This window comes from Mirounga angustirostris, unplaced genomic scaffold (assembly GCF_029215605.1).
Source record: "Mirounga angustirostris isolate CCGP_5_RB_7025 unplaced genomic scaffold, mMirAng1.0.hap1 SCAF_7, whole genome shotgun sequence".
Lineage (NCBI taxonomy): Eukaryota > Metazoa > Chordata > Mammalia > Carnivora > Phocidae > Mirounga > Mirounga angustirostris.
Window position 1 is genome coordinate 128,512,783 of NW_026991715.1, and position 27,640 is coordinate 128,540,422.

The window sequence follows — 27,640 nt, forward strand, 5'->3', positions numbered from 1 at the left end:
ACCAAGAGTGTCCATGTCAATAATGAGGCTTTCTATAAAGAACTTTCTGAAACTTGTTGATGGGAGAATGGGAAAGAGAAGAGGGGGTGGGCACTGACTGTGGCTGGTGGCTGAGGACTCAAGGCCACCAAAGACAACTGTAACATATGTTGAAGGAGACCATTTTACCAGCTCCTTTGAGCCAGGGCCATGTTCAGAGCAGATGTTCCTATGTGACTGCTGCTTTTTCTGTGGATGAATATTGGGCTGGGTTGTGGAGGAGGTGGGGACAGTGGGAAGCAAAAACTGGTTCCCCTCTCCCTGTGGAAAGGAGAAACGTGCTACCCGTTATAAAAAGAAAACATTATAAAGTGCCTGTTTATATGCTAAAGTAATTTCTAATTACTGGAGGCTGGGAACGTGGTCTGGTGTGGTTGAAAGAGGGCGCTCAGCACCAGGACAGTGACCATTCTGTTCTCTTCTCTGCCGTTAGCCTCCTCATGTGACTGGCTCCAAGTCACCTACCTCCTTTCCCCTCAGAACTCCCAGCTAGATGATTTGGGTAAAACTTCTCATTCATTTAGCACTTGGCATCTGGCATTCTCAAGCCCTTTAAAAATGTAGACTAATTGAGGGGGGAAAGATGGCGGAGGAGTAGGGGACCCTATTTCAACTGGTCCCCGGAATTGAGCTAGATATCTACCAGACCACTCTGAGCACCCAAGAAAGCAGCCTGAGATGTAACAAGATCTGGATCTCTACAAACAGAATATCGCAGGCAGTTGGTTTTGAGGTACGAAGTGGAGAGCCGTGATCCTGCGGGCAGATATCGGAGGATAAACGGCAGCAGGAGGGTGCCTGGCCATGGGGATCCTACACCGCCAGTGAGCGACAGCCTCGCGCGCTGCAGTCGGGGCACAGACTCGCAGACGGGGGGTGTCGGGAAAGGACTTCAGGGCAGTCCCCCAGGTGGAAAACCAGACCGGCGGAGTCCCGCGCATATGAACCGCAGCCCTCCCTGGACAGAAACCCGGAGTGACGGTCACGCGCACGCGAACTGCAGCCTCCGAGACGGAAACCCGGTGCGCAGTGTCCCGCCGGTGAACTGCAGTCCCCGGGGGCGGAATCCCCGAGCTGCAGAGTCCCGTGCGCATGAACTGGGAGCGGCTGGTGGTTTTAGAAGCACAAAGGGCAGAGACGTGCCTGGACCTGGAGGCAGGACTGGGAGTGCTGCGGAGGGGCGCACAACCCAGGACGCTGCAGTTTATAGCAGTATGGACAGAAACGGAGACAGTGTGGCCTGGAGAGCTCACTGAAGAACAGACTGAGGTCTCTCTGCTCTGAGGAAGAGGGTCGGAAATGATCTCTTCTGCTCTGACACATGGAACAGACGCGGAAAGCCGCCAGGGAAAGGCGCCAGAGAACAAAAACCCCAAAGACTGATTCCCACTGAGCCCATCCCCTGCCACAGGGGTGCAGGGCAATACTGCCCAAACAGGGTTGCCTGAGTAACAGCGCGGCAGGCCCCTCCCGCAGAAGACAGGCTGGGAAAACAAGAGGCCAGCAACCCTAAGGTCCCAAGAAAATAGGTGCATCTTGCTTGGGTTCTGGTCAATAATTTGGACTCTATACATTCCCTCAAACACCCATCAACAGAATGACTAGGAGGAGGAGCCCCCAAAACGGAAAAGACTCAGAGATTATGACTTATGCAGCAGATTTACAAATGGATGCAGATATAACCAAGATGTCGGAGATGGAATTCAGGCTAGCAATTGTGAACAATGGCTAGAATGGAGAAATCAATTAATGGCAACATAGAGTCTCTAAGGGCAGAAATAAAAGGTGAATTGGCAGAACTTAAAAATGCTATCAATGAGATCCAATCCAATCTAGATAATCTAACAACTAGGGTAACTGAGACAGAAGAGAGAATAAGCGATCTGGAAGACAGTATAATAGATAAAAAGGGAAAAGAGGAGGCCAGGGAAAAACCACTCAGAATCCATGAAAATAGAATCAGAGAAATAAGTGACACCATGAGGCGTTCCAATGTCAGAATAATTGGAATCCCAGAGGGAGTGGAGAGAGAGAGAGGGCTAGAAGATGTATTTGAGCAAATTGTAGCTGAGAACTTCCCTAATCTGGGGAATGAAACAAACATTCAAGTCCTAGAGGCAGAGAGGACCCCTCCTAAGATCAAGGAAAACAGGCCAACACCCGGCATGTAATAGTAAAACTTGCAAATCTTAGAACCAAGGAAACCATCTTAAGGGCAGTTAGGGGGAAGAGATTCCTTAAGTACAGAGGGAGGAACATCAGAATAACGTCAGATCTATCCACAGAGACCTGGCAAGCCAGAAAGGCCTGGCAAGACATATTCAGGATAGTAAATGAGAAGAACATGCAGCCAAGAATACTTTATCTGGCAAGGCTTTCATTTAGAATGGATGGAGAGATGCAGAGCTTCCATGACCGGCAGAAGTTGAAAGAATATGTGACCACTAAGCCGGCCCTGCAAAAATATTAAGGGGCGTTCTATAAAAGGAGAAAGACCCCAAGAGTGATCTACAACAGAAATTTACAGGGACAATCTATAAAAACAACGTCTTCACAGGCAACATGATGACAATTCATTCATATCTTTCAATAATCACTCTCAACGTGAATGGCCTAAATGTTCCCATAAAACAGCACAGGGTTGCAGATTGGATAAAAAGACAGGACCCATCCATATGCTTTCTACAAGAGACTCATTTTGAACCTAAAGATACATCCAGACTGAAAGTGAAGGGATGGAGATCTATCTTCCATGCCAGCGGACCTCAAAAGAAAGCTGGGGTAGCAATTCTTATATCAGACAAATTAGATTTTAAACTAAAGTCTGTAATAAGAGACACAGAAGGACACTATATCATTCTTAAAGGATCTATCCAACAAGAAGATCTAACAATTGTAAATATCTATGCCCCCAACATGGGAGCAGCCATATACATAGCCAACTGTTAACCAAAATAAAGAGTCATATTGATAACAATACGTTAATTGTAGGAGACCTCAATACTCCACTCCCAGCAATGGACAGATCATCTAAGCAGAAAATCAACAAGGAAACAAGAGCTTTGAATGATACATTGGACCAGATGGACCTCATAGATATTTACAGAACATTCCACCCTAAAACAACAGAATACTCATTCTTCTCAAGCGCACATGGAACTTTCTCCAGAATAGACCACATGCTGATTTGTGAATCAGGTCTCAACCGATACCAAAAGATTGAGATTATTCCCTGCTTATTCTCAGACCACAATGCTCTAAAACTGGAACTCAATCACAAGAAAACATTTGGCAGAAATTCAAACACTTAGAAGCTAAAGACCACTCTGCTCAAGAATGTTTAGGTCAACCAAGAAATCAAAGAAGAACTTAAACAATTCGAGGAAATCAATGAGAATGAAAACACATCGGTCCAAAACCTATGGGATACTGCAGAGGCGGTCCTAAGGGGGAAATACATAGCCATCCAAGCCTCACTCAAAAAAATAGAAAAATCCTGAATTCACCAACTAACTCTACACCTTAAAGAACTAGAGAAAAAGCAACAAACGACGCCTAAGCCATGCATTAGAAGAGAAATAATTAAAATTAGAGCAGAAATCAATGAATTAGAAACCAGAAACACAGTAGATCAGATCAACGAAACTAGAAGCTGGTTCTTTGAAATATTTAATAAGATTGATAAACCACTGGCCAGACTTATCCAAAAGAAGAGAGAAAGGATCCAGATTAATAAAATTATGAATGAAAGGGGAGAGATCACGACTAACACCAAGGAAATAGAAACAATTATTAGAAATTATTATCAACAACTATATGCCCATAAACTGAGCAATCTGGATGAAATGGAGGCCTTCCTGGAAACCTATAAGCTGCCAAGACTGAAACAGGAAGAAATTGACAACCTGAATAGGCCAATAACCAGTAACGAGATTGAAGCAGTGATCAAAAACCTCCCAAAAAACAAGAGTTCAGGGCCTGATGGATTCCCTGGGGAATTCTACCAAACATTCAAAGAAGAAATAATACCTATTCTACTGAAGCTGTTTCAAAAAATAGAAACAGAAGGAAAACTTCCAAACTCATTCTATGAGGCCAGCATTACCTTAATCCCCAAACCAGGCAAAGACCCCATCAAAAAGGAGAATTTTAGACCGATATCCCTGATGAATATGGATTCCAAAATCCTCAACAAAATCCTAGCTAATAGGATCCAATAATACATTAAAAGGATCATCCACCACGACCAAGTGGGATTTATCCCCAGGATGCAAGGGTGGTTCAACATTCGCAAATCAATCAATGTGATAGAACACATTAATAAGAGGAGGGAGAAGAACCATATGGTCCTCTCAATTGATACAGAAAAAGCATTTGACAAAATACAACATCCTTTGCTGATTAAAACTCTCCAGAGTATAGGAATAGAGGGAACATTCCTCAAGCTCATAACATCCATCTATGAAAAACCCACAGCGAATATCATCCTGATTGGGGAAAAGCTGAGAGCCTTTCCCTTAAATCAGGAACATGTCAAGGGTGCCCATTCTCACCACTATTGTTCAACATAGTACTAGAAGTCCTAGCAACAGCAATCAAACAACAAAAAGAAATAAAAGGTATTCAAATTGGCAAAGAAGAAGTCAAACTCTCTCTTTTCGCAGACAACATGATACTTTATGTGGAAAACCCAAAAGACTCCACCCCCAAATTATTAGAACTCATCCAGCAATTCAGTAATGTGGCAGGATACAAAATCAATGCACAGAAATCAGTTGCTTTCTTATACACTAACAACGCAACTGTAGGAAGAGAAATTAAAGAAACGATTCCATTTACAATAGCACCAAAAACCATAAGATACCTCGGAATAAACCTAACCAAAGAGGTAAAGGATCTATACTCTAGGAACTACAAAACACTCATGAAAGAAATTGAAGACACAAAAAGATGGAAAAATATTCCATGCTCATGGATCAGAAGAATAAACATTGTTAAACTGTCTATGCTACCCAGAGCAATCTATACGTTCAATGCCATCCCGATCAAAATTCCAATGACATTTTTCAAAGTGCTGGAACAAACAATCCTAAAATTTGTATGGAATCAGAAAAGACCCCAAATCGCCAAGGAGATGTTGAAAAAGAAAAACAAAGCTGGGGGCATCACGTTGCCTGATTTCAAGCTGTATTACAAAGCAGTGATCACCAAGACAGCATGGTATTGGCACAAAAACAGACATATAGACCAATGGAACAGAATAGAGAACCCAGACATGGACCCTCAACTCTATGGTCAAATAATCTTTGACAAAGCAGGAAAAAACATGCAATGGAAAAAAAACAGTCTCTTCAATAAATGGTGCTGGGAAAATTGGACAGCCACATGCAGAAGAATGAAACTCGACCATTCTCTAACACCATTCACAAAGATAAACTCAAAGTGGATGAAAGACCTCAATGTGAGACAGGAATCCATCAACATCCTAGAGGAGAACATGGGCAGTAACCTCTTTGACATCGGCCACAGCAACTTCTTTCAAGATACATCTCCAAAGGCTAATGAAACAAAAGCAAAAATGAACTTTTGGGACTTCATCAAGATAAAAAGCTTCTGCACAGCCAAGGAAACAGTCAACAAAACAAAGAGGCAACCCACAGAATGGGAGAAGATATTTGCAAATGACACTACAGATAAAGGGCTGGTATCCAAGATCTATAAAGAACTTCTCAAACTCAACACCCAAAAAACAAATAATCAAGTCAAAAAGTGGGCAGAAGATATGAAAAGACATTTCTCTGAAGAAGATATACAAATGGCTAACAGAGACATGAAAAAATGTTCATCATCATTAGCCATCAGGGAAATCCAAATCAAAACCACATTGAGATACCACCTTACACCAGTTAGAATGGCAAAAATGGACAGGGAAAGAAACAACAAATGTTGGAGAGGTTGTAGAGAAAGGGGAACCCTCTTACACTGTTGGTGGGAATGCAAGTTGGTACAGCCACTTTGGAAAACAGTGTGGAGGTGCCTCAAAAATTTAAAAATAGAGCTACCCTATGACCCAGCAATTGCACTACTGGTGATTTACCCCAAAGACACAGATGTAGTGAAAAGAAGGGCCATATGCAACCCAATGTTCATAGCAGCAATGTCCGCAATAGCCAAACTGTGGAAAGAGCCGAGATGCCCTTCAACAGATGAATGGATAAAGAAGATGTGGCCCATATATACAATGGAATATTACTCGGCCATCAGAAAAGATGAATACCCAACTTTTATATCAACATGGATGGGACTGGAGGAGATTATGCTAAGGAAATAAGTCAAGCAGAGAAAGTCAATTATCATATAGTTTCACTTATTTGTGGAACATAAGGAATAGCATGGAGGACATTAGGAGAAGGAAGGGAAAAATGGGCGGGGGGAAATGGAGGGAGAGATGAACCATGAGAGACTATGGACCTGAGAAACAAACAGGGTTTTAGAGGGGAGCAGGGAGGGGGGATTGGTTAGCCGGGTGATGGGTATTAAGGAGGGCATGTACTGCATGGAGCACTGGGTGTTATATGGAAACAATGGATCGTGGATCACTACATCAAAAACTAATGATGTATTGTATGGTGACTAACATAACATAATAAAATTAAAAACTACAAAAAAAAGTAGACTAATTAATAGTATCCCTTTAAGACTGGAAATTACTATTATGAAGATGATGACACTTTTAGTTGACAGTGATTGGAGATACACAGTTTAAATGTTTTCCCTGAAGGGGTTAGAATCCCTAAATGTGGATAAGAGCTAATCTTGGCTATCACCACTCAACCCCACACCCTGGCAGACCACACCAGGGAATTCACAGGGTGCTTTGAGGATAAATGAGTTATTTATTCAACCTTTAAGGCAACTCAGATTAGGTGTTAAAGAAATACAAAGCAATTCTAATACAGATGGGGGCTTTATTTTCACGAAGCCACACTAGTATTGCTGAACCCTTAGCTCACTGGGCAGAGCTCCTTCCTGGTCATCTCCTCTCCACTGGAGACTGTCACAAGGACAAACTGTTAAAACTAGACTGAATTATTACTCCTTCATTTTAGTTGTAAACTTTTCAAAAAATTACAACATACTCCTTGAAAAATAAAGTTTAAGTAATCAAAAATTACACAAAGTAAAGAGAACAATACTTCCTCAATCCTTGTCCTGTACCCATCCCCCAACAACCCCAGTCAAATTTCCTAGTGCTAAACACTGTCCACTTTCTTCTCTGTCCTTCCAAGCAATCACAGCATTAGTAATAATATTTAGGAGGCTGTGTAGTCTAACTGCCAACTCCATGATTTCCTTGCTATATAATATTGGTCAAGTTTACTCAACCTCTCTTGACCTTCGGTTTGCTCATCTGCAAAATGGAAATAATTATAATGCCTATCTCACAGGGATATTTTAAAGATTAAATAAGATTCCTACTCTGGGGCGCCTGGGTGGCTCAGTTGGTTAAGCGACTGCCTTCGGCTCAGGTCATGATCCTGGAGTCCCGGGATCGAGTCCCACATCGGGCTCCCTGCTCGGCAGGGAGTCTGCTTCTCCCTCTGACCCTCCTCCCTCTCATGCTCTCTGTCTCTCATTCTCTCTCTCAAATAAATAAATAAAATCTTTAAAAAAAAAAAAGATTCCTACTCTGTACAGTTAAATAAATGTATTCTATAGTTTTTTGGAATGTATGCAGTACTTTATCTTACAGAGTGGGATCATTTCAGGGTGCCTGGCTGACCCAGTTGGTGGAGTATGTGACTCTTGATCTTGGGGTTGTGAGTTTGGGCCCCATATTAGGTATAGAGATTACTTAAAAAAAATAAAATCTTAAAAAAAATAGGGTCATTTCAAGTGATCTTATTTTGAGTTTTGCAAAGTGACTTTTTCACCCAACCTTCTGCCATCACCAAAGGATTTCTCCCACATTAGTTTGTAAAGATGGGGTAATATTCAGAATATTAACAGTCTGACCCAAACATTGAGCAATCAGGAAGAATACACTAAACAATCAGAGGAGATGCCAGGCAAAACCAGCAGGTGGATACCAGCTAAATATCAGCAATGTCTAGGGAACAACCTTATTCTCTTCTGTTTAAATCATCCCTTTAGTTTCTATAGAATGTTTCATCATTTTTAACAGTACTTCAAAAAACATGCATGTATATTTTTTAGTGATTTCTTGCTTAATTGCTGTGGGTTTCTATATGAAATCTCTACTTTGAAATGATTAAGGATTACTTCAGGCACATTACATGATTAACTTTTTTTGTTGTGTGTGTGTTTTTTTAATGTTCCATGTGTGTTTTGAAACGTTGCATATTCTGCAGTTGTGGATGCATGTTTTTTATATAGCCATAAAGCAAGTTTTAAAAAATGTGTTGTTCAAATGTCTATTACTCCACCGAGTTTTGTTGCTGCTTCTATCAATCATGGAGAGCAGTATATTAGAGATTTTCCACTATGGTTGTGGATTCTTCTATTTCTCTTTGCTTGTTTTGTCAGTTTAAGTGGAGGCTAGACTAAATGGTAATTTACAATTACCTGTACAGGTAATTCAAAGTCTACTACTACCTTCTCATAAATTAACTGGTTTAGTTTTACCTACATTGTAGTCCATAAACAAATTGACAGTACCAATGGTTATTTTAGATGCCACATGGTTGAACTTTAAAAAAAAAATTCTAATAAACAGTTCACTATTTAATGTGTATGAGAAAAAAATTAGAAACCAGCACATCAAACCCAACATTTCATGGATTTATTGCTTAAAATGAAATCAACTTAATTAAGTTTTTAAAGAGTCAACTTAAAGAAAAATATTTAGTATGTAAGATTACTAATTACACTGCAATATGACAAATATCTTGAAGATAGTTTACAAAAAACTAAGGTTTGAAAGACCTTGAACTAGGTAATAAATTAAAGAAAAACCTATGAAACCTATAAAAGCACGTCTTTAAATTGCCGGACTGCCCTGCACATTGTGGGCACACAGTAAATACAGTGATGCCTCCTTATAATGTCATAGTAGGGTCTGGGACTAATGCCAGCATTGTAGACTAATAATGGTTTTAAAAGTTTTGACTTATTTATACCAAACTTTTTTGCAGAAACTATTTCAAGTGTTGTCTAGGTATACTTAATTGTGCTTTTTCAAGAGATAATATTTACCTTGAATATATTTACACGTTAAAATGTCTTGCTTTACTTATTTAATCAATTGTTCGGCTGAAGCCATCAGTTCAGATTATCGATTTTAGGTTGATTTTGCCCTTTGCTTCTGGCTGTTAGGCTATTCCACTAGTTTCGGTGGGTAAAAAAAGTGAAGGGGTTGGTCAAAGTTTTGGTTTTGGATCATTTGTGGATGTTAATTTGTTCTTCTTAAGGCCACTAATACAAGTAATAGAGTATTGTCAATAGTCTGATAATTTTAACTGAAAAAGTTTTTGGCTACAATTCTCTAATAATAACATATCTTATATCTTTATAGTCTTTAAAGGTTGCAAAACACTTTCACAGACACTGATTAAAATAATCTTTACACAACCTTGTGAAGTAGGTAGAGTGTTGTTATACAAAGTGTGAGGGTGCCCTGGGATGATTGAAACTAGAGAACTGGCTTCTTTTGAGGCTAGAGAACTGTCTTTTAGGACATTTAAAGCAGCCGGTGCATTTCAAGAGAAAATGGATTTTATCTTTCGGGAAAGTCTTCCTTTTGTTCTGGGACAGATTGTTGTTGTTGAGCAGAAAAAAAAATACATACACACACACACACACACACACACATACAATTCTTTGGAAAGTCTGCTAGATTGAAAAGTTAAGAATTTGGTTTCATAATGTAAAGTGAGTCTATTAACAAGACCATGACACCAAAGATTTGGACAATTTTTTAATTTTGTTTTCAGTTCCCTTTTGCTGAAAAATATTATTTGTTCTTGGAAAATGTGTCTATATCCTTGCCTAAACACTGACTGGCTCATAGCAAAGGAGCAATTGGCTGATGGTCAAGAACAAGCAATCTTAACCTCTTTCACATCACCTAAATAACAGATTGAGAAATGCATCAGACATGAATGTGAAATATGCTAGCTAAATCAGTGATTTCTCAAACCCAATGTCATTTAGGGCTTTAATACCCCAGGCTTCAGTCTTCAGTACATGTACTGTGAACTACTGTGATTGCCATGTCCATGACAAGTGGGCCAGGCCACATCTTGGATGTAGGGCTTAGCATTTCCTTGAAGGAAATGGATCTTCCTATCATGATGCATCCTGGGAAAGAAAACAGAGCCTGTGGTGATGCTTCTCCAATATGCCCACTGGTAAGGGTTGAACTGGCTTCACATCTCATGGAAGCTTGACAGGAATTATGCAAGTAATCAATGTGGGTGTGGGGACTTCTGGAGCAATCATAAGCAAAGGTGAATTCACCATGAAACTAAAGAAGCTAATTATCAGGGTTTTTCATTTTGCAGGGCCTCTTCAGAGAGAAACCCTAGCAATGTGTACACATGGTCATATGTTTTTAAACTTGCAAAGTAAAATATTTCTGTATTATTTTTCTTACAGAAAACCCCAAAATTATATCAGTTTTAGTCCCCCCCCCCACAGAATCTGAGTCTGTCCTGATTCTTAGATAATCTGTTGAACTTTTGTTATCTCCAAGCCTTCAGTAAAGTTCTGTTAAATATTTCAGACTTGTTTTGGCTATTCTTTGGAGGAATTAAAGGGTACTGGGTCTATACTTGGGATGAAATTGTGCAGGGTTGTGGCAATATCCTGGAGAAGCCGGTTATGAGGTGCGTTGTTGACCAGCAGACAGTAGAACAGTGGTCTGGGGAATGACTGTGGGCCAGTGAAGTAGTGTGCCTAGACCAAACATGCTTACCACCACTCCCACATATATTAGAGGGAAAGAAGCCTTGAAAGAAATCTTAATCCCACTATTTATGTACATAGGAGCTATTGGAGTTATATTCATTTTAGAGAGGAAGAAGCTAAAGAGAATAGAAATGAAGCAAATAACTTAAAACTGAAGCTAATTTGTAGAATTAATAGTAATGGAGCCCAAGTCTTCTGATTTCATGGTCGGTCACCATCCTGAAAGTAGTACCTTGAGGTCAGAGGTTCCCATCTAGGAAAACTGAGGAAAAGGGGGGGGGGGAAAGGACGTTAAGCTAATTTTAGTTGCTATTGTAGTGAGTTCCTTACTTGTCTGTATGAACAGCTTGATAACATCCAGGATTCTTGTTTGAGCAAATTTCAAAGTTCTGTTACTGTGTATCCACTGTCTGATTGCATTTTTAAGAAATCCAGAAGCAGGCAAAACTAATCTGTGGTGTTAGCAATCGGAAAGCGGTTCAGGAGAGGGCCAGCGGCATTGATGGGAAAGAGGGCAGAAGGGAACTTTCTTGTTCTATCTATATCTTATTACACTCATCAAGACTCATAAAACTGAATACCTAATAACTGTGTATGTCATTGTATATTAATTAAACCTCAATAAATATATAAAATAAGTAAGACTAACCAAAACACCCATAAAAATAAAAATTAATGAAATTCAAACTCTGTTATTCTGCAGAGACATGAATAAAGATTTCCAAGACTCAAGGAGGTAAGATTCTCTATTCTTCCTGTTGCAAGGGAAAATGTTTCCCCACATTACTACATGTCACATTACTGTCTCCTTTTTATCTCTCACTGTCACTAGAGAACAATGCCATTGGCAGACACAGTATGACTATCAGGCAAACAATAATATTATTACTGGAAAAATTGGCAAGATGTTTTCCGCAAAATCCCTTCCCAATCATAGAGTCCCGTTTCCTTTCCTCCTATTCTCTGATACTCCAATCTCTCTGCTGCAGGGTTTTTTTTTTTTTTTAAATAAACTCTAGTGTGGTCCTCAATTTTAAGTGCTGTGTATTTCTATTCTTCAGTGCTCTAGCTCAATAGGATTAATTCCAAGTAAAGAAGTACAGATTTGTGTTTTTTTTTACTCTATTTTTTGAAAAGTTTTACACTGACTACTCTATGTGTCTATTTTTTTTAATAAATGCATATATTTTTCTGATTATAAAGGAAATATATCCATTGGGTGTAAATAAATTTAATCTGAGATAACCACTATTCACATTTAAATGTGCTTTTCTTTTGTGTTCTGTAGTCGACATGCTGCATACTCAAGTTTTCTTCACCCTTTTTAACATAACATTATAGTATAAGAATTTTCTGACACTATTAGAACCACTTTCTAATGCAGGCTATGCTTGATATTTACTGCTCCTCCTTTATTTTCAAATTGGTCAAATAATTCTACCCACTTCCAGTTGATAATTATTTTCCTCTTACATCAGTTAATAAATCAGTGTCTGTCAACAGCTTTTTTTCAAGTTCCATGTTAATCGAAGTTGGATAACATTTGTTCAAAATAATAGGCAGATTCTGAGTAACTTGAGGGGAAGGATAATATTTCCTCCATCTTTGAATTCTCCACAGTGCCAACATATAATAGGAATTAAATAAGCACTCGTAGATTGAATGAATGAATTATGACCATTAAATAATATTTCCAGGATGGAGTGCCTGGGTGGCTTAGTTGGTTAAGCATGGAACTCTTGAATTCAGCTCAGGTCATGATCTCAGGGTTGTAAAATCAAGCCCCCAGTCAGGCTCTACATTGGGAGTGGAGCCTGCTTAAAATTCTCTCTCTCTCTGTCTCCCTTTGCCCCTCCCCCGGCTCTCTCTCTCTAAAAAAAAAAATATATATATATATATAATATATATATATATGTTATATATATAATATACCCCACTATATATAAATGTGTGTGTGTGTGTGTGTGTGTGTGTGTGTGTATATATATATATATATATATATATATATATATATTAGTATTTCCAGGAATATATACATAGTATTTCCAGGAATCAAGACTTGAGAAGTAGGTGGATAGACCTTAGTACCTAGTACTTGCCTTCTGGAAGTAGCATGGACTGTACTGAGGACTCTCAAGCAAAAGTAGAATAAATTTTAGACTAGTTCTCTCCTGTTCTGGATTCATAACCTACCTTTTAACACCAGCATGAACTATACACTGACACTGCTCAACAAACTTTGCTTAAAGATTTTACGAGTTCTAGCCATAAATTTTCTAGTTTTTTTAACTCGTTATCCCAGAATATAATTTGGAATGCATGATTTGTGAGGTCCCATTGTATTATACCAGTTGGTTATTAATTCAATATCATAGAAGCCTTTTAGAACAGGAATTCAAGATATTTTAGAGATTCTTTATTCATGCAATTACTAAATCTTAAAACATTTGGAGCCAGAGAAGGCCTGAGTGATCATCTATTTCAAGGTCTCTTTTTAGAAAAGAGGAAGGTAACCAATTGATTTACCAAGGTGTTTTAGCTAACTAAAACTGATGTAGAAGCATTTTGACTTCCATTTTTAACAATATACTGCCTCATGTGGTTCTATTTTATGGTTCATTAAGAGTAACACATGTTGAGGAAATATATTTCCATTTTTGACAAAATTACTAAAAAGATCAGGAAAATGTGTATATATGTAATGTATCTAGACTTAAGCAAAACATTTGACAAAGTATTTTATCTTTGTGCTTATATAAAAACAATATGAACTGGATGTGGGACAATTATCATTTTTTAGTGATTCATTTTATTTCTTGACCTTATGAGAAATAATACAGACACATAAATATATGTAAAGCATAAAGGTACAGCTTAATGGGTTATTATAAAATAGAGACATGTGTAACTACCAACCAGATCAAGGAATAAAACATTATCAATTTTAAATTAGGGCTATTATGAATAATGGCTGGATTTTTTCATGCATCCTGGTGTAAATATGTATCTATTTCTGTTGAAGACACACATACATTATGACCCAGCAATTCTGCTCGTAGGATCATAATGTATGTACATCTTCACCTTTAGTAGATAATGCTTAGTTTTCCAAATTGTTTGTATCATTTTGCACTCTCACTAGTTATATATGAGATTTTCCATGAGCAGTTTTTCCATATATGGTTAGTATTTTTGCATCCCATTTAAGAAATCTCTTCCTACTCTGTGCAATGAAAATATTTGCTGTTATTAATTTCTAAAATCTTTATTGCTTTGCTTATCACCTGATTTGGTTTTTGTATATGGTGTGGTACAGGATCAAATTTCCTTCTTTTCCATATAAACATTCAGTTGCTTCAGCACCAGTAGTGAAGGCTGTGCTTTCCTCAGTGCTCTGCAATGCCAACTTTTGCATAAGTTAAATCTCCCTATATGGGTCTCTTCTGTAGCTCTTCTTTTCAAATGATCTATTTATTTTTCTGATTATAGACAATATAATTGTCTGACAATATAATTGTCTGACAATATACACTGACAATAACACACGGAAAGGTTCTAGGGCTTTATAATACAACTTTATATATGGTAAAACAAGTCTTTCCTTCCTGATTTTCTTCTCCAAAAGTTCATTGGTTTTCTGGTCATGATGGAGTAACAGGGGAAAGAGAAGGAGAGGGAGAGAGGCAAGGAAGGAAGGAAGGAAGGAAAGAAGGGAAGAAGGAAGGAAGGAAAGGGGGGCGGAGAGGGATGCAGGAAGAGAGGAAGAAGGGAGGGACAAAAGGAAGGAAGGGAGGGAGGCAAGATGGTAGGACGGGAGGGAATTTCCATAATCGGGAATGCTCTACACAGGTTTATGATATGAAGGTGGACATTGTAGGTTTATGTAGTACTATTTCTGAAATACTGAGTTTTAACACTTCTCAATTTTAGAATCTAAAAAATTCAGCTCAAACAATAATATATGTTGAACATCTACTATGTACCCAGCCTTGTAGTAGGTGTTGCGAAGGATTCAGAAGAGAGAGTCTAAATCAAAATGAAAATATTCAGAGCTCATTTACTCATTATTTTTATTTTTAAGCTTTGAACTATAAGGATTAAAAAGAGCACTGAATTTCAGATTTTACTATAATTTCTCCAGAAAAGAAACAAATAAATTCTTTCTAAATACAGTAAGCCTAACAGAAGTTAACCCTTAATACAATCCAAAATTTAAAAATAAAACTGAACAAAAATAAAAACAAGAAAACATGTCCCAACAAACCACTTAAAATATTTAGGGAATACAGGAGTCATGTATGGTGTCTGGTGCTGAAAATGGATCACCACTGGGTGTCAAAGCTGAAGCATTAGACCAATCACATAACTTTTGGTGGATATCTCAGTCATTCTTAGGATTGACTCTAACAGGCATAATGGTCTATATCTAGTCTTTTAAAATTTTTAGAAAATTTTTCTTCAAAATATATATATATATCTCAGGATATCAATGTAGAAAGCAGATAGAAGTAAAGCTCCTCTAATTCATGGGTAAGATCTCCCCTCCAAACTGCCCCACCCTCTCTCTACCACAACCTATACCCTCTGAGTTATCTCCAGGGCACCCTTGGGATCCATGGACGCCTAAAATGAGTTACTAAAAATGAATATTCTGCACCAGTAATGATTATCTAAACTAAAATAAAAACTAATCTTGATTTAGAAAACTGAGTTGGTTTCTTCTTTTTTGCTTCCAAACTGGTGCTGAGAACAGTGCATGGCTCCTACTTCTATAGTAGAACTAGAAACTAGAGGGAAGTCTCTAAGGAAGTCAAGAAGGTCCACTTGGGAAGGTTTTTGTCTCTCTGCCTATTTCTTACTCTAAGGAACATTTGTAGTCAATTACCCTGCATCCCTGGTTAGAGTAGTCCATAGAACCATATCACATAGAATAGAACACAGTATCATTACATAACTCACATGTCACAAGGCAGACAGGAACTGAACTTTAGATTGTCTTTCTTTCTCCACAGAATAAGAAAATGTCTGACGCTATCCTTCTGATTTCAGAGCTAATGATTTGGTAGAGCTTAACTAAACCTCAGGTAGCATGAAAATCTTCACAAGGACACATTTCCTCTATATTCAGGAGAACACATAAACCTGCATCCAGGCAAGAAGCCTGTTGGATGAGTTCTCCAAAGGAAAAGTAATCTTATTCTGATTTCCCTCATCTCCCAATTTAAGATAGGGTCCTTACCATTCCCTGGACCTTTTCCTAAATCAGTGTGGTGGTGAAACTGAGAAAGCATCAACAAATATGTGTCGGAATGGTGCAAAGAAGTGAAGAAAAATAGAAAACGATATTGCAACAAGAAAATGAAAAGGGCAAAGAATCAAGCAAGATAGCTTGCTCACCCTTGGACATGCAGTGACTTCTCTTTTCTATGTGGTGCCTCATTCTCCCTGCATCCAGGTGGTGGCACTGGTGCTCTTTCTGCTTTACCCTGTAGGGCAGCATTCAGCTAGTCTCCCTAAAATAAGAGGAACTCTAGGAGGTAAAGGAAGAGATGAGGGACACTTGGCTGCCTATTATTGGGTCTATTGAAACAAAGCTTCCTGAATGACCATTCCTTTGTAATGCATTGCCTTAACAAGGATGTAACAATCTGTGAGCAAGAGAAGAAAAAAGGAAAGGAATTGGAACTATACGTGGAATGTACCTATAGATGGAGCATTCAAGGATTAAGCTGGGAGAGCTACTCTAGTTTTTTAAAGTAGTCTTAAATATGGTTGGATTAGGTAGTTTATATCCTAAATTATGAAGACTGTAGTCACAAACGCATAGATTAGTTTCTGTCATTCTCAAAAACTATATTAACTTCTCCATTCTGTTACTCTACGTGGTGTCCAATTTTATATATGCGAAGAAATGAAGCATAAAGATATCTTCTGACTTAGGCAAGATCACATAGCAAGTTGGTGATAAAGTTCTCTGGAGTGCTGTACTGGGTGAGCAAAGACATTAGATGATAAAGACACAGCTGCATGACTATGCTAGATTCTCACGTGGAAGTTTTTCGGGTTAAGATAAGAAATTCTCTATATCACAGATGTTTTTGGACACATCCCTTGCAAATAAGCATTTTTATTTTTCTATGTGTTTCTAAAACATAAGACTCAAACATAGAATAGATCTAAGTTACAAAGAGACCATCTCAGGTTTTCAAAGTGGTCCTGGAAGAATGATCACTAGTCTTGTTTATCAAGTAAAATGTATTACATCATGGCCTACAAATAAAATAAATAGTATTTTTACATATATCTATTTGGGGATTCCTCAGTAAAGCTACAGAGAAAGGATTTCAAATGAGCACTATAGTAAAGCATACAGAAACATTGGTCATGGAGACACATTGATTTTTACTTCTTCCCTGGTCTCTATGAGACTATGTGATCTTGTGTAAGCCACTTAATCTTTCTGCACCTCAATTTCCTTCTCTGTAAAACAAATGACTTCAATCAGATTAATCTAATCATCATGCATCTGAAGCTCTCTTTGTGAGTAAATATTCCTCCATCTGAAATTGCTTCTAGCCAGAGTTGCTTCCTCAATTTATCCTAAAACTAAAATCCATATGGAAAAACACCCCAGGTAGGTTAGATGTACCTGCCCACCTTTGACTTTCTCTGTGACTTTTCTCCACAGTATTTCAAGGCCACTGTAACACACTGCTGCAGTATGTAAACCTAATCTTTGACAAGCAGTGTCCATGGAGCTAGTATATTTCACAGTGTACTTCTTTGAATTACTCACCATTTCCATGGCTTCCTAGAATTCTATTATCAACTCTCATTTTTTGCAGACCAAGAGAAAACAGGGTTTGAATAGTCTAGGAATGAATGTCCATCCCAGCAATATATGTCATGCAAGATCCTACCACCCAACTCAGGTAAGAATGACCAGAACTCATAGGGAAAGTGAAGGTACATGTTTCATTGATAGCAAAAGTTTGTTTTGGGTTGTTTGTTTGTTTGTTTGTTTGCCACATATTCATTAGTCTTGGGTAGTACAATGCTAAGTCAACACAAGCTGTAATTTGTATGTGGTTGTGTTCTCTTTATAGGAGAAAAATTTTGTGTCTGTAAAGGATTTGAATCAATCACTAAACAGTATTCATTCTAACTAAGGGAGCATACATATCTCAGAGTTCTATCCTGGGTAATAGACACCATTCTGTTCATAGTGACATAATAGATTTCCCTCCTGCTACATGGCTTTGTGCTCTCAGGAACTATGAGGGCACTGGTTAGTGTTGGTTAATGTTCATCCTGCCTATTTTTTTTTTATTAAATGGGAAGATAGGCAGGCAAAAGATACTCTGTTCTGACTTCCAGAAGTCCACATTTAGCCAAAGGATTTGATCCAAATATGGTTGGATACTGATATATCTGAAAAGTAGACCAATCACATGAGCACAAGTGACTCAAGATTTGTTAATGACTACCTGTTAAGAGTTTTGTGGCATCTTCTCTCTTGCAGACCCTATAGTAAAAAAGATATTTAACAGAATCTAAAAATGCACTGATAAAATAAAACTAAAGGAATATGTAAGTGTAAACTGTGATTGCTTGGATAATGGGTTCATTCCAGGTTTCTCAGAATTCATACACTAACATTGTCCACAATCAACTTCCCTTTTGGCCCCTTTTTCCTATTTTGTAAAACAAGCTATTTTCCTTTAACATGAAAAGTTCTGTCTAAAAGGATGTTGCTACAATCAATGTCAGAGAAATTACCGCCTGGGATCTCTTCTAAAATTTTTATGGTTTCAGGCTCACATGTAGGTCCTTAATCCATTTTGAATTTATTTTGTGTATGGTGTAAGAAAGTGGTCCAGTTTCATTCTTTTGCATGTAGCTGTCTACTTTTCCCATTTCCCAACACCATTTGTTGAAGAGACTGTCATTTTCTCATTGCATATTCTTGCCTCCTTTGTTCAAGATTAATTGACCACATAATCATGGGTTTATTTCTGGCCTTTCTACTCTGTTCCATTGATCTATGTGTCTACTTTTGGCTAAAATAAAAAACCCAAGAAACAACAGGTGTTGGTGAGGATGTGGAGAAAAAGGAACCCTCTATGGAGGTTCCTCAAAAAATTAAAAATAGAGTTACCATATGATCCAGTAATTCCTACTATTGGGTATTTACCCAAAGAATACAAAAACACAAATTCAAAAGGATATATGTACCCTTATATTTATTGCAGCATTATTTACAGTAGCCAAACTATGGAAGCAACCCAAGTGTCCATCGATTGATGAATGGAGAAAGATGTGGTATGCATATACACAATGGAATATTATTCAACCATAAAAAAGGAATGAAATCTTGCCATTTGCAACAATATGAATGGACCTAGAGAATATAATGCTAAGCAAAATGAACCAATCAGAGAAAGACAAATACTATATGATTCCCCTCATATGTGGAATTCAAGAAACAAAACAAATGAGCAAAGGGGAAAAAAGAGAGAGACAAACTAAGGAACAGACTCTTAACTATAAAGAACAGATGGTTACCAGAGGGGAGGTAGGTGGGAAGATGGGTGAAATGTTGAAGGAGATTAGGAGTACACATGTTTTGATGAGCACTGAGTAATGTATGGAATTATTGGATCACTATATTGTATACCTGAAACTAATACAGCACTGTATGTTAACTACAGTGGAATTAAAATTAAATTAAATTAGATTCTCTATCCATACAAAAGTATGAATTTTGATACCATTAATAATACTGAATGATTAATGTCTTAACAGTGATTAAATGTTCAGAGCATTTAAAAATGACATAGGATCCTGGGGTGCCTGGGTGGCTCAGCTGGTTAAGCATCTGCCTTCAGCTCAGGTATGATCTCAGGGTCCTGGGATCAAGTCCCACATGGGGCTTCCTGCTCAGCAGGGAATCTGCTTCTCCCTCTCCTTCTGCCCCTCCCCCTGCTCATGCATGCTCTCTCTCTCTCTCTCTTTCTCTCAAATAAATAAATAAAACATTTTTTAAAAAATGACATAGAATCCCATTTTTACATCATAATTTGAATGTATTATCATGCCTTCTATTTTGTCCATAAAACTTTTATAGGATACAGTGTATCAACATGTTGGAATCACTTGGGGAGGTCAAAAAGCTACTGATGCCAGGGCTGCCCCCTAGACCAGTTAAGCCAGAACCTCTGGGAGGTGGGACCCAGGCATCAGCAGGTATCAAAGGCCCCCAGGTGATTCAAAGACTGCTGAGATTGTAAGCCACTGAGCTACAGAGTTCTCTTATAACCTAAGTTTAAATGATGATCAGTTTCCATGTTCTTTCCTTTACCAGAAATTTGCAATAAAAAGAATTAAATTTCCAAATAAAAAAGTTTAATTTAAAAGATCAGTTAACTATAAAAAATAAAATAAAATGGAAAATTATGGAAGGAGTGTTTACAGACCTTCAATAATTTACATTCCCTGCAACCCTAATAGAAGTCTTAATGGCTTATGGCAGAAAAGCAAGTTAACCTTAAAATTCACCTAGGCTCTTCCAACCCTAAATTGTGGTCAGGACTTGTTGGGTTTGTGAGGTTTTAGACAGGTAAACAAGGTGCAGTTTAACTCTTTTCTGCTATTACCCTTCCTAAAACCTTGCTCTTTTTAGGTTCTGCTTTGGTTAAATGGTAAGTCATGTGAATGGCCCCCACCTTGCATTGCAACATCAGAATGCTGTTATCTCCCCCAGCACCTGATTTCTCATTCAAGCTGGTGCAGCCACTCTGGAAAACTGTATGGAGGTTCCTCAAAAAGTTGAAAATAGAGCTACCATATGATCCAGCAATTGCACTACTGGGTATTTACCCCAAAGATACAAAAGTAGGGATCCGAAGGGCTACGTGCACCCCGATGTTTATAGCAGCAATGTCCACAATAGCCAAACTGTGGAAAGAGCCAAGATGTCCATCGACAGATGACTGGATAAAGAAGATGTGGTATATATATACAATGGAATATTATGCAGCCATCAAAAGGAATGAGATCTTGCCATTTGCAACGACGTGGATGGAACTGGAGGGTATTATGTTGAGTGAAATAAGTCAAACAGAGAAAGACATGTATCATATGATCTCACTGATATGAGGAATTCTTAATCGCAGGAAACAAACTGAGTGTTGTTGGAGTGGGGGGTGGGGTGGGAGGGATGGGGTGACTGGGTGATGGACACTGGGGAGGGTGTGTGCTCTGGTAAGCACTGTGAATTTTGCAAGACTGTTGAATCTCAGATCTGTACCTCTGAAACAAATAATGCAATATATGTTAAGAAAAAAAAAAAAAGAAGAAGAAGAAGAAGGTAGCGGGAGGGGAAGAATGAAGTGGGGGAAATCGGAGGGGTAGACGAACCATGAGAGACGATGGACTCTGAAAAACAAACTGAGGGTTCTAGAGGGGAGGGGGGTGGGAGGATGGGTTAGCCTGGTGGTGGGTATTGAGGAGGGCACATTCTGCATGGAGCACTGGGTGTTGTGCACAAACAATGAATCATGGAACACTTCATCTAAAACTAATGATGTAATGTATGGGGATTAACATAAGAATTAAAAAAAAAGAATAAAAAAAAAAACTCTATCTTTCAGTGCTCTGACAAGGTATGTACTTTACAAGTTGCAGTTCTCTTTGCTCAGACATAATCTTCCATGGGCACCAAATAGGTAAAGCAGATAAAATGTCTTGTTGAAATGCAGGTAGAGGGCTCAGAGCCCCACTTGCTTGACCTATCTTCACTTTCTCCCATCACCTCACAGCTGCCTATAAAAGGGACTCATGGAACTCCCAGGGTGGGCAGAACTCAGGTTCTACTATCCTACTCAAAAGTATTTCCTTCCTTCCTCTGCACTCCTATTTTATTCACTATTTCTAACATTCATTCATTCATTCATTCAGCAAATATTGAGTACTAGCTGTGAATATCTGGCACTTAATTATGTATGGCCTGATTATTACACTTATCTAATTATGTTGGAATTCTCAGTTTAAATGTCTACTTCCCCACAGACTGTGGGTTCTTCCTTGGGTACTCTGATCCTACACAGGAGTTAGAACATAATACATACTTGATTTTCCCGTAAATCCACAGGTCTTTGCTCAAATACCACATTATTAAAAAGGCCCTTGCTGATCATCTAACCTCAAATCATACCTATTTCACCCTGTCTCCCTCTGTACCCCTAAGCTACTTTATATTTTTCCCATAGCATTTGTTACCACCTGATAAAATGTTATATATATATATATAATGTGTATATAAAATGTCTATAATATGTGTATATGTGCATATACATATATATGTATATGGATATATATATACATATATATATATATACCTCCGTAATATAGGCCCCTTTTTTATTCACTGTTATATCCTTAGCATCTAGAACAGTGCTGGACACTTAAATTGGTACTCATTAAATATTTGTTGAAGTGGTGGATGAATAAATGAAGTGAGCAAATATGGCTATATATTGTTAGCATTAAAAAGATATTCCTGTTGGGGCGCCTGGGTGGCTCAGTCGTTAAGCGTCTGCCTTAGGCTCAGGTCATGGTCCCAGGGTCCTGGGATCAAGCCCCGCATCGGGCTCCCTGCTCCTCAGGAATCCTGCTTCTCCCTCTCCCACCCCCTCTGCTCATGTTCCCTCTCTCACTGTGTCTCTCTCTGTCAAATAAATAAATAAAATCCTTTAAAAAAAATGAATATCTGGCACTTAATTATGTATGGCCTGATTATAACACTTATCTAATTACGTTGGAATTCTCAGTTTAAATGTCTACTTCCCCACAGACTGTTAAATGTATGTATGACTTACGTCCCTCACTGAAATGACGTCTTTTTTGTTTGTTCTTTAGCTTGACTATGTTATTTAATTATTTAGCATGCTTTAAATTTGCCCAGTCTACCTCCATGCTTCCCTATGATGGCAGTGTGTCTGAAGAACTATAATTTCAGGGCTGGGGGAAGAGCTTAGGGATTCTATATTTTTATTTTCTCCATAAATTGCAAATGATCTGTATCCTGGCTTCTCTCTCTCTCTCTCTGCAAATATATCTTTTTTTGTTTTCTATTTTTTTAATTTTATTTTTTTCTTTTAATTCCAGTATAGTTAACATACAGTGTTATATTAGTTCCAGGTGTACAATATAGTGATTCAACAATTCTATACATAACTCAGTGCTCATCATGATAAGTGTACTCTTAATCCGCCTCACCTATTTCACCCTTCCTTCCACCCACCTCCCCCTCTGGTAACCATCTGTTTGTTCTCTATAGTTAAGAGTCTGTTCCTTAATTTGTTTCTCTCTCTCTCTCTCTTTTTTTCTTTTCTTGTTTGTTTTGTTTCTTAAATTCCACATATGAGTAAAATCATGTGGTATTTGTCTTTCTCTGACTGATTTATTTCATTTAACTCTCTAGCTCTATCCATGTTGTTGCAAATGACAAGATTTCAGTATTTTTTGTGGCCGAATAACTCATATATATATATATATATATATATATATATATATATATATATATATATATATCCCACATCTTCTTTATCCATTCATCAATCCATGGACACTTGGACTGCTTCCATAGTTTGGTTACTGTAAATAATGCTGCCATAAACGTAAGGGTTCATATCCTTTTGAATTTGTGTTTTTGTATTCTTTGGGTAAATACTCAATAGTAGGAATTACTGAATCATATAGTAATTCTATTTTTAATTTTTTGAGGAACCTCCATACTGTCTTCCCCAGTGGCTGCAGTTTACATTCTCACCAACAGTGCACGAGGGTTCCTTTTTCTCCACATCCTCACTAACACTTCTTGTTTCTTGTGTTTTTGATTTTTGCCATTATGACAGATGTGAGGTGATATGTCATTGTGGTTTTGATTTGCATTTCCCTGATGATGAGTGATGAGCATCTTTTCATGTGTCTGCTGGGCATCTGGATGTCTCCTTTGGAGAAATGTCTGTTTATTTCTTCTGCCTATTTTTAAATTGGATTATTTGGGGCTTTGTGTGTTGAGTTGTATAAGTTCTTTATATATTTTGGATACTAATCCTTTATCAGATATGTCATTTGTAAATTTCTTCTCTCATTCAGTAGGTTCCCTTTTAGTTTTGTTGATTGTTTCCTTTGCTGTACATAACCTTTTTATTCTGATGTAGTCCCAATAGTTTATTTTTTGTTTTGTTTCCCTTGCCTCAGGAGACATACCTAAAAAATATTGCTATAGTTGATGTCAGAGAAATTACTGCCTGTGCTCTCTTCTAGGATTTTTATGGTGTCTGGTCTCATATTTAGGTCTGCAGTCCATTATGAGCTTACTATTGTGTATGATGTGAAAAACTGGTCCAGCTTCATTCTTTTATGTGTAGCTGTCCAGTTTTCCCAGCACCATTTGTTGAAGAGATGATCTTTTTCCCATTGCATATTCTTGTCTCCTTTGTCAAAGATTAATTGACCATATAACCATGGGTTTATTTGGGGGCTTTCTATTCTGTTTCGTTGGCTATGTGTCTATTTTTGTGCCAGTACCATGCTGTTTTGAATACTTCAGCTTTGTAGTATATCTTTTTTTTTAAGATTTTACTTATTTTTTGACAGAGAGAGACACAGCAAGAGAAGGAACACAAGCAGGGAAAGTGGGAGAGGGAGAAGCAGCCTTCCCGCTGAGCGGGGAGCCTGATGCAGGGCTTGATCCCAAGACTCTGGGATCATGACCTGAGCTGAAGGCAGATGCCTAACGACTGAGCCACTCAGGTGCCCCTGTAGTATATTTTAAAATCTGGAATTGTGATACCTCCAGTTTTGTTCTTTTTGAGATTTCTTTGTCTAGTTAGGGTTTTTTGTGGTTCCATTCAAATTTTAGGATTATTTGCTCTAATTCTGTGAAAAATGCTGTTGGTATTTTGATAAGGATTGCATTAAATCTGTAGATTTCTTGGGAGGTATGAACATTTTAATGATATTTATTCTTCCAGTCCATGAGCATGGAATATCTTTCCATTTGTTTGTGTCATCTTCAATTTCTTTCAATGTTTTCTATTTTTTGGCCAAGCTTAGGTTCATTCCTAGGTATTTTATTATTTTTGGTGCAGTTGTAAATGGGATTGTTTTCTTAATTTCTCTTTGTGCTGCTTCATTACTAATGTATAGAAATGCAATGGATTTCTGTATTTCATTTTGTGTCTGCAACCTTACTGAATTCATTTATCAGTTCTAGCAGTTTTTTGATGGAGTCTTTAGGGTTTTCTACATAGTGTATCATGTCATCTGCACATAGTGACAGTTTTACTTCTTCTTTACCAATTTGGATGTCCTTTATTTCTTTTTCTTGTCTGGTTGCTGTAGCTGGGACTTCCAATAATATATGAATACCAGTGGTGAGAGTGGACATCCTTGTCTTGTTCCTGATCTTAGAGGGAAAACTCTGCTTTTCACCATTGAGTGTGATGTTAGTTATGGGTTTTTCATATATGGTCTTTACTATGTTGAGGTATGTTTCCTCTAAACCTACCTTGTTGAAGGTTTTTATCATGAATGGATGTGGTACTTTGTCAAATGTTTTTCTGCATCTATTGAATGATTGTATGATTTTTATCCTTTCTTTTATTGATGTGATGTATCATGTTGATTGATTTGCAATTATTAAACCACTCTTACATCCCAGGAATAAATCCCACTTAATTGTGGTGAATGATTTTTTTGATGTATTTTTGGATTCTGTTTTCTAATATTTTGTTGAGGATTTTTGCATCTATGTTCATCAGGGATATTGGCCTGTAGTTCTCTTTTTTGTGGTATTCTTATCTGGTTTTGGTATCAGGGTAATGCTGGCCTCATAGAATGAATTTGGAAGCTTTTCTTTCTCTTCTTTTTTTTTGGAATAGTTTGAGAATAGGTATTAACTCTTCTTTAAATATTTGCTAGATTTCACTTGTGAAACCATCTGGCCCTGGACTTTTGTTTGTTTGGAGTTTTTTTTATTCAATTTCATTGCTGGCAATCGGTCCATTCAAATTTTTTATTTCTTCCTGATTTAGTTTTGTGAGGTTATATATTTCTAGGAATTTATCAATTTCTTCTAGTTGTCCAATTTGTTGGCATATAATTTTTTCATATCATTCTCTTATAGTTCTTTGTATTTCTGTGGTATTGGTTGTTATTTCTCTTCCTTCACTTCTAAGTGTGTTTGAATCTTTTTTTTTCTTTTTGATGAGTCTGGCTAAAGTTTATTAGTTTTGTTGATCTTTAAAAGAAACAATTCCTGATTTCTTTGATCTATTCTCTCGTTTTTAAGTTTTAATTCCTTTATTTCTGTTCTAATGTTTATTAGTTCCGTCCTTCTACAGGTTTTGGATTTTGTTTTTTCTTTTTTTTTTTTAGCTCCTTTAGGTGTAAGGTTAGGTTGTTTATTTGAGATTTTTCTTGCTTCTTGAGGTAGGCCTGTATCACTATAAACTTCCCTCTTAGAACAGCTTTTGCTACATCCCAAAGATTTTGGACCATTGTGTTTTCATTTTCATTTGTCTCCATGTGTTTGATTTCCTCTTTGATCTTAGTTGACCCATTCATTGTTTAGTAGCATGTTATTTAACCTTCATGTATTTGTGGTCGTTCCCAATTTTTTCTTATAGTTAATTTCTAGTTTCAGTGTTGTAGTTGGAAAAGACTTTCCATCTTATAACTTCAATCTTTTTGAATTTGTTGAAACTTGTTTTGTGACCTAACATGTGATCTATTCTGGAGAATGTTCCATGTGCACTTGAAAAGAATGTGTATTCTGTTGTTTTAAGATGGAATGTTCTAAATATATCTGCTAGGTCCATCTGGTCCATTGAATCATTCAAAGCCACTGTTTCATTGTTGATTCTCCTTTTGGATGATCTGTCCATTGAAGTAAGTGGAGTGTTAAGTTCCCCTACATTATTGTATTACTATCAAATACTTCCTTTATGTTTGCTAATTTGGCTACCCATGTTGGGTGCATAAATATTTACAATTGTTATATCTTCTTATTGGATTGCCCCCTTTATTATTATATAGTGTCCTTCTCTGTCTCTTGTTACAGTCTTAGTTTTGAAGTCTATTTTTTTTTTTTTCAGTTTAAGTATTGCTACTCTGGCTTTCCTTTGATGTCCATTTGCATGAAAAATGTTTCTCCAACCCCTCACTTTCAATCTGCATGTGTCTGTAGGTCTGAAGTGAGTCTCCTGTAGGCAGCACATATATGGGTCTTGTTTTTCTATCTACTCTGTCATCCTGTGTGTTTTGGTTGGAGTGTTTAGTCCATTTACATTCAAAGTAATTTTTTCTTTTTTTTAAGAAAAGGACCTTCCCTCCCAGTTCCCTGGGGTTTTGTTTTGTTTTGTTTAATTAATTTCTACACCCAAAGTGGGGCTTAAAGGCATGACTCTGAGATCAAGAGTCACATGCTCTACTGACTGAGCCAGCCAGGTACCCCAAAAGTAATTATTAATAAGTGTGTATTTATTGCCATTTTGTTACTTGTTTTATGGTTGTTTTGTAGTTTTTCTCCATTCCTTTCTTCTCTTGGTCTCTTCTCTCATGGTTTGTTGACTTTCTTTAGTGATATACTTGGATTCCTTTC

At 37.6% G+C, this 27,640-nt stretch overlaps 1 long non-coding RNA gene across 1 annotated transcript in view; it reads left to right on the forward strand.

Annotated features, from left to right (window-relative positions):
• LOC123833985 (uncharacterized) overlaps positions 1-27,640 on the forward strand; it is a 320,764-nt gene that overhangs the window by 200,746 nt on the left and 92,378 nt on the right. The window contains exon 5 of the long non-coding RNA XR_010413335.1: positions 17,814-17,900. This is a non-coding gene — a long non-coding RNA (uncharacterized LOC123833985). The remainder of the gene's footprint in view (positions 1-17,813; positions 17,901-27,640) is intronic.